General features: G+C 46.1%; 1 long non-coding RNA gene across 2 annotated transcripts; it reads right to left on the reverse strand.

Moving 5' to 3' along the window:
- Positions 1 to 1,629: 1,629 nt before the first annotated feature.
- On the reverse strand, positions 1,630 to 3,203 carry LOC136290094 (uncharacterized). 2 transcript variants are annotated; one of them, XR_010720949.1, is made up of 3 exons: positions 3,102 to 3,203; positions 2,691 to 2,952; positions 1,630 to 1,920 (listed from the first exon to the last, which is right to left on the reverse strand). It is a non-coding gene; the product is annotated as an uncharacterized lncRNA (long non-coding RNA). The 2 variants fall into 2 exon arrangements; XR_010720948.1 differs by lacking the exon at positions 1,630 to 1,920 and having other exon boundaries at positions 2,533 to 2,952.
- Positions 3,204 to 6,510: the final 3,307 nt, after the last annotated feature.

The raw sequence follows: 6,510 nt of genomic DNA on the forward strand, positions 1-6,510 counted from the left end.
GGGAGAACCACAGGTCCAAACAAACAAAACCCTTGTAAGAAAAACTAAAAAGTGCAAAAAATTCCCCTCCTTGGTCAGAAAGGATGGTCACCTTAGACCTGCAGAAAACCAAGGGACAGCAAATACAGATGTGCAGGCAGGAGTGTTTAGGACATGGACCAGTGGTGGGTTTGGCAGTGCTGGGTTAACAGCTGGAATTGATGATCTTAGAGGTCCTTCCCAGCCTAAACGATTCTGTGTCAGAGGCACAGCAGAGATCTTGCATGGAGGGTGGTGACCTGGCTGATTATCCTGGGTTATTTTGGTACAGTTGTGTGTTTCCAGGGTTCTGCTTCAATCACAGCTGGTGTAAAATTCCAGACTTGTCTTACCTGGTACTGGAAAATGAAGGATACAGAGGATTTCCCTTATTTGTCGTCCACCACCACAAAGATGGTGCCCATAGCACCTCATTCCTGCCCAGGACCAAGCAGCACTGGTGCATTTTCCACACATCCCACTGACGGGGGTAGGTCTTGAGAGAGAGAAAAAGGTGGGGATACACATAAACCAACCAATTTATCCTCTCCCGAGCCCAAGGCATTCCTCTTTCACCCTGGCACTGCCTTCTGTCCACCCAGTGCTCACACCTCCTCTCACATCTCCAAGCAGGAGTGGAGAACTTGACCAGTTTGATCAATCTGAACATCCTCAAATTTCAGAGAGAGCAGGAAAAAAGCTGAAGCTAACATTGCCATGCCTGGTCATTTTATCAAAGAAAAAGGGATTAGCAAGCAGGAGATGAAAAGTCTCCCCTGCACGAGCCATCTGGCAATTCCAGTGAACGTGGACATAATCAGGAAGCCTTTCCTGACCTGTGGGATGGTGGGCTGGGTGTGGGATCTGCCAGGATGGGTGTGTGACCCCGAGCCCTGCAAGAACCCTCAGTGCATTTTCAACTCCCTTTCTCTCAAGAACAGAAACTGAGAAAAGTAAACAACCCAACCCAAGCTGCCCCCTGAGCGACTGATTTATTCTGTGCTGGCAGGAAAAAGAGGAGACATTGTGAACTGGAGACAACAAATGCAATTAAAAGGGAAGAGAGGCATTCCCTGAAATGGCTGTTTCCGGCAGGCAATATGCTGTGGATTAGAACGTCTCAGGCCTGGAGTGGCACCATATGGCAAAACTCCCTCCGTCCCACATTAAATCCTGGCATTTTGCAGCTGTCAAGATTAAGCTGTTTGTATGAGTAACATTGTAGTTTGCTTATAGGGAAATAATATGTAGCCAGTTATGATTAATCAAGGTGTCCAAAAGCTGCTGCCGGCGCCTGGAACGGATTGGGTTCCATGGCAGGAGCTTTGTCTCTTAAATTATTGACATATTTTACTACTTTTTTTTTTTCCCTTTTCTTTTTTTTTTTTTTTTTTCCCCTCTTGTTCTTCTTCTGTGTGTGCTGCTTTTCTCTCTCCTCCCAAGGGCACCGGGGAGCTGGGAAGAGGCAGATTTCATCCCCAGGCAGCCTCGTGGTCCTCTGAGGAAAAATCCATGAGATAGGCTCCATCCATCAGCTGAGGGATGATGCCTTTGCTTCACTGACCCGAGTGGGCACAAGGCTGTTCTTTCCAGAGCAGAATATGACCCTATTTTGCAAAAAAAAACAAAAACAAAAACAAAAAAACCCCAAAAACTCTGCCTTTGGAAATCTGGAGGCTTTTCTCTGCATGGGATCGTGTTATTTTCATTTCTAGAGATACTGGCTATCCCTCTCTCCTGCCAAGAGAACTTGTGGATGCCTCACCCTTGGGAGTGTCCTTTGGACAGATGTTTGTGTGCCCTTCCTGCTGGATTCTCCATTTGGGGGGATTCTCTCGTGATTTTCCCCAGTTTTGCCCAAATCTTGCTTTTTCAAGTTGCACATAAGGCAGCCAGCAGCTCCTGATGGGAAGACAAAGAACCAGGTCTGTTCCCGGCTACTCCTCTTGGCAGGGAGGCTGCGAAACTTGGTTATTTAAGGGCAGAAAACAGGTGATTTACAGCAGAGAACAGCTCCATAGAAATCAATGGGAAGTTATGCTGGAAAATGTTGCATATTGTTCTGAGATCGTCCTGGGAAGGTTTTTACAACCAGCCTGTCCTGACTCTGACAGTTTTTATCGAGTGACCATTTCAACAGGGCACCCAAATCTCTCCCTCTTACCTTGGGCAAGGTTTTTATCCAGCCTTCTACACAAACACACAGGACAAGCTTTGGGATCTGGCCTGAAACACTTTTACACATTCTGTCCTTTCCTAATGATAATGCAACAGCCTTTTAATCTGCAGATTCATCACTGTTGTCCTCCCCCCACGAGGCCCCAAGGAGATTTATCCCTCCTCCCCTGCCCCTATCAACATTTGTTGCTGAGCAGTCAATATTTTCAGGTTGATCGTTGGGAACAGGATGCCTGGCAAAGGCAGGCACCCCATCTCCCTGGATGAGCCACTTATGGGAAACAATCCTCTCCATAGGAGGCTGGTAATAGGGGCTGCAGAGAGAGTTATAGATAATCAATGCAGAAATCACATTTGTAAATGGCCCCTGTAGCTGCTTAATTAAGCACAGCATTCTGGCATCAGGCATTGAGGCGCTTTAAGGCCTATTTGTCTTCACAGAAAGGATCCCAATAATATATTTGCAATTCCGTGCTAACCCAGCCTAATCTCACCTGCCTTTTGTGGATTAACACGATAAAGTGATTTAAATAATGGTGAGGAACTTCTGTGGAAGGTGTGGAATCAATGTCAGTGCCAAAGGAATATTTGCTTTTGATGCTCTGCTGAAACAATTTTTTTTTTCTCTCTTTTGAATTTCCTCTTGCATCTGACACCTGGGATATGCTCTGCAACCCTCCGAGCCACCAGGAATCTTTCCCTTCCTGACAGAGAGCTTGGGATGTGGCAAGGAGCAGATCATCAGCCAAGTTATTCCTGAAAGAGGGAGAAAAGGAGGGATTCAGAAGCAGGTATGAGAGTTGAGTTGTTTATGCTGCTGTTGTTGTTATTATTATTATTTTATTTCCCACTCTCCCTCCTAACAGATGTTCATTCTGGAAACATCTTTGGGGATTGTCTTTTACCCTCCTCCTTTTCTTATCTCTCTTGCAATTCCTCATTCTTCAGTCCCTCTCCTGCTTCTTTCTCCGGTGAAAATTCAGTCTTGGAGTGTGTGATCAGCTGCTCCTGGGAGAGTGGGTTGGATCTCAGGAGCACCTCAGTCCAATCAATATCCTTCCCCAAATCCACCTGCTCCCCAGGTGCAAGACATCCAAATTCCTTCTCAGGTTTCCAGACAGACAACAGCTGGGACACAGATAATAAATTGCAAATGTCCAAGGGAAATTCAAACCTGCAGAATCTGACCAAAACAAATCCCCAAATGTTAAAAGTTTTTCCTGTTTTCTCTCCACTTTTCCACTAAGTCACAGCACAGATTTTTTTTTTTTTTTTTTTTTTTTTTTTTTTTTTTTTTTTTTTTTTGTAAATTTTGAGTCTAAAAATGCCATGACAATGTGCAGGCAATGCCACAGACATGAGCATTGGGATCCTGGACAAATGTGACTTCATCCCATATTAATAATATCAGTTTTCATCTCGCTAAGAACCTCAGCTATTTAAAATAACTTCTTGCTCTCTGACATTTTTATTTGCCTAGTGCAAGAAAATCTTAAATAAACCCGTGGTGGTGGCACTCTTTCAGTGAATAAACCTGTCATGACTTTTGGGGGTGACTTCAGACCTCCCTCCTGCCAGGAACTGTGAAATTTGAAGGAATATTGTGCAAATCAAATGGTGGGAATGTTTCCAGCAGCAGGAAGAATTTATTTGGCTGCTGTCAAGCCTGGGAGAAGCCAGGCCCTTGGGTTGTCTGCAAATAGGTGTCATTTTAGACATCCCATTCCCTACCTGGCCCCAGCACAATTTCCAAAGGGTTTGGGAGTCTCAGTCTGTGTCACATCTGCTAGCCTGGAGCATCTCAGATGGCACAAGGAAAGGAAATGTATGATACTTGTCTAGGAAAGGAAATTCAGATGTATTTTCGAAGATTATGTCAAAGGGAGCTGCAAAACAAAGGCAGGCTGTGCTAGACGAAACAATGAGGTGTGGAAAGCCCAAAAATCATATCCAGCCTTCTCCCTACTACAGCATCATCAGGGGGAAAAGCCCAGGGACAGGATCCAGCTTATCACAGCCCTGTGTTTAATGCTCAGGGTCCCTTTTATCACCAGTGCTCACCATTTGTCCTGCACCTTGTCAGGGTGGGAGATTGAGGCAGAAATCATCTCTGTGCCCCAGGGGTGGGTGGTGCTGGGCTCTGGTCATGGTTCACGTGCCGTGACCCCCCCTCTGTCCTCCCAGCTTTCATTAATCTGCTGGTGACAAGGGCACATAAAGCACTGCACGGGGAGGAGGTGGCAGGGATGTGGGAAGGTCCTGGGGGCAGACAGCTCTGGCAGCAGATAAATCCTTGTGTGGGAACAAGGCTGGTGTGTCCTGAGTGTCCGCACATCCTCTGGCAGGGAGCACTCCATGGTGGTGGTGGTGGTGGGGGGGGTTGGTGTGTGAGAGGGGCAGGGAAAAGTGGGAATTGGTGATTGGAAAAAGATTAAACAAAACACAACCTCCTCAGGCACAAGGTGGGGATGGTCCTGTGCAGGGCCAGGAGTTGGATTCGATGATCCCATAGAGTTCCTTCCAACTCAGCATCTTCTGTGATTTGGGATAAAGAGGGAAGGAAGGGAAGGAAGGGAAGGAAGGAAGGAAGGGAAGGAAGGAAGGAAGGGAAGGAAGGAAGGAAGGAAGGAAGGAAGGAAGGAAGGAAGGAAGGAAGGAAGGAAGGAAGGAAGGAAGGAAGGAAGGAAGGAAGGAAGGAAGGAAGGAAGGAAGCTTAAGAAAATAAGGAAAGCGAGAAAGGAAGAAGAATTCAGAAGGAGATTAAGAAAGAAGAAAGGAAAGAATGAAGGAAGGAATCTGAATCCTAGAAGTAGGCATGAAATAGAGTTAAAAGCTTTTCTTTGTTTGGTCAGACTCTGTTCACACCCAGAGTTGTGCACAGAAGATCCCACACGGACAGATCAAAGCTTCTGAGGATCTTCCCAAGCACCTGTTGCCTGTCAGGCTGCAAAGGAGGAATTCCAGGGAGGAATTCCAAGGAGTCGCAGCCCAGGTACCATGACTGCCCAGCCCCATTTCATGAAGGAGCATGTGCTGGTAAGGCCTCAGAGCTGATGATGAGGGAAGCTGTTTTGAAGCTGCATGAAACCCTTGGAAGCAGTTTGGGTTTTTATGAGGAGAGGACTGCTCCAAAAATGTGTGCAAAATGAGGCACCAGTACCTGCCTTTAGCTCATCAATTCTTTCATGGCCCTGAACCATACAGGACCAAAGGCAGCAAGGCTAAAACCTACCCCGAGGGAATCCCAAACCCTTGTCCCTGCTGGTGTCATCTGCAGCTCTGGTACTGGATATCAACACCAGATGATGTTTAGGGACATCCTTTGACTTTTGTGGTGGAGGAGGGAGTGAGCAGACCCATAGGGATGGATTTCTGGGTGATATCTCCAGCCAGGGATAAGAATTTTGTATTTTTTACCACTCCACCTCTCCTCTCACAGCCTCAGGCTCTTTCCCTCTGGAGCATGAAAAGTTTCCTCACAGTTACCAAACACTGGAGTTCACGAAGGGTTTGCAGTGAGCAGAGATTTGGTTTCTCCTGTGTATTTCAGGCAACATTTTTCTTCCAGAAAGAAACAGATGAACACAGCTGTTCCCTGCTGGGCTCCATTACCGCTCCCTGGCTGAGCTGTTCCCTACTTGAAGACAGCAAATGGAAAAGATTTCCATATCCAGCACAGAGGAGCAGGGAGGCAGAGTCAGGTGGACAGTCAGGACCCACATTAACCTCTCAACAACTGCAAAATTCCCTGCAGGATCACTGATGGAGACAGCAGGCCGGTTTAAATCTCACCTGCCTCCTTTTCCTTTTTTCCCCTTGAAGATTTAGCACTGTACACACCACGGCTCGTTTGTTTTGGGAGAGGTTTGCTCCCATTTGGTAAAAACAGCTGTTAAACTTGCAGACAGGTTCCAATCCAGATGCTAAATATCTTCCCCTTTCACGTCTCTTCCTGCTTCCACAAAACCCCTCTCCTCCTTCCTCAGTGCCATGTAAAATAAATGAATAAAATCTGCTTTTGCTCTCCTGTATTCATGGCTGAATGGGGAAATCTTTAAATTTGTCCCCACCATGTGCTCTGTGACCCTGCTTCTTGAACTGATGGTTATTAGTCTACCAGGAGACCAGATTCTTAAGGTTATAATGACTCTTAAGAGCTTAAAGCAGAGAATATTAAAACTAAACACCTTGAAAATACCTGTAAGTGATCACCTTTACCCCTAACTATTGAAATAAGCTCAAAATCAGGCTTGAAAACATTTTGGAAAATGAATATTCCCAGGCTGGGGGCCAGACTGATTCCAGAATCCATCA

This window comes from Chamaea fasciata, unplaced genomic scaffold (genome assembly GCF_029207755.1).
Source record: "Chamaea fasciata isolate MVZ Bird 193981 ecotype frontalis unplaced genomic scaffold, bChaFas1.0.hap1 SCAF_5, whole genome shotgun sequence".
In the NCBI taxonomy this organism is placed as follows: Eukaryota; Metazoa; Chordata; class Aves; order Passeriformes; family Sylviidae; genus Chamaea; species Chamaea fasciata.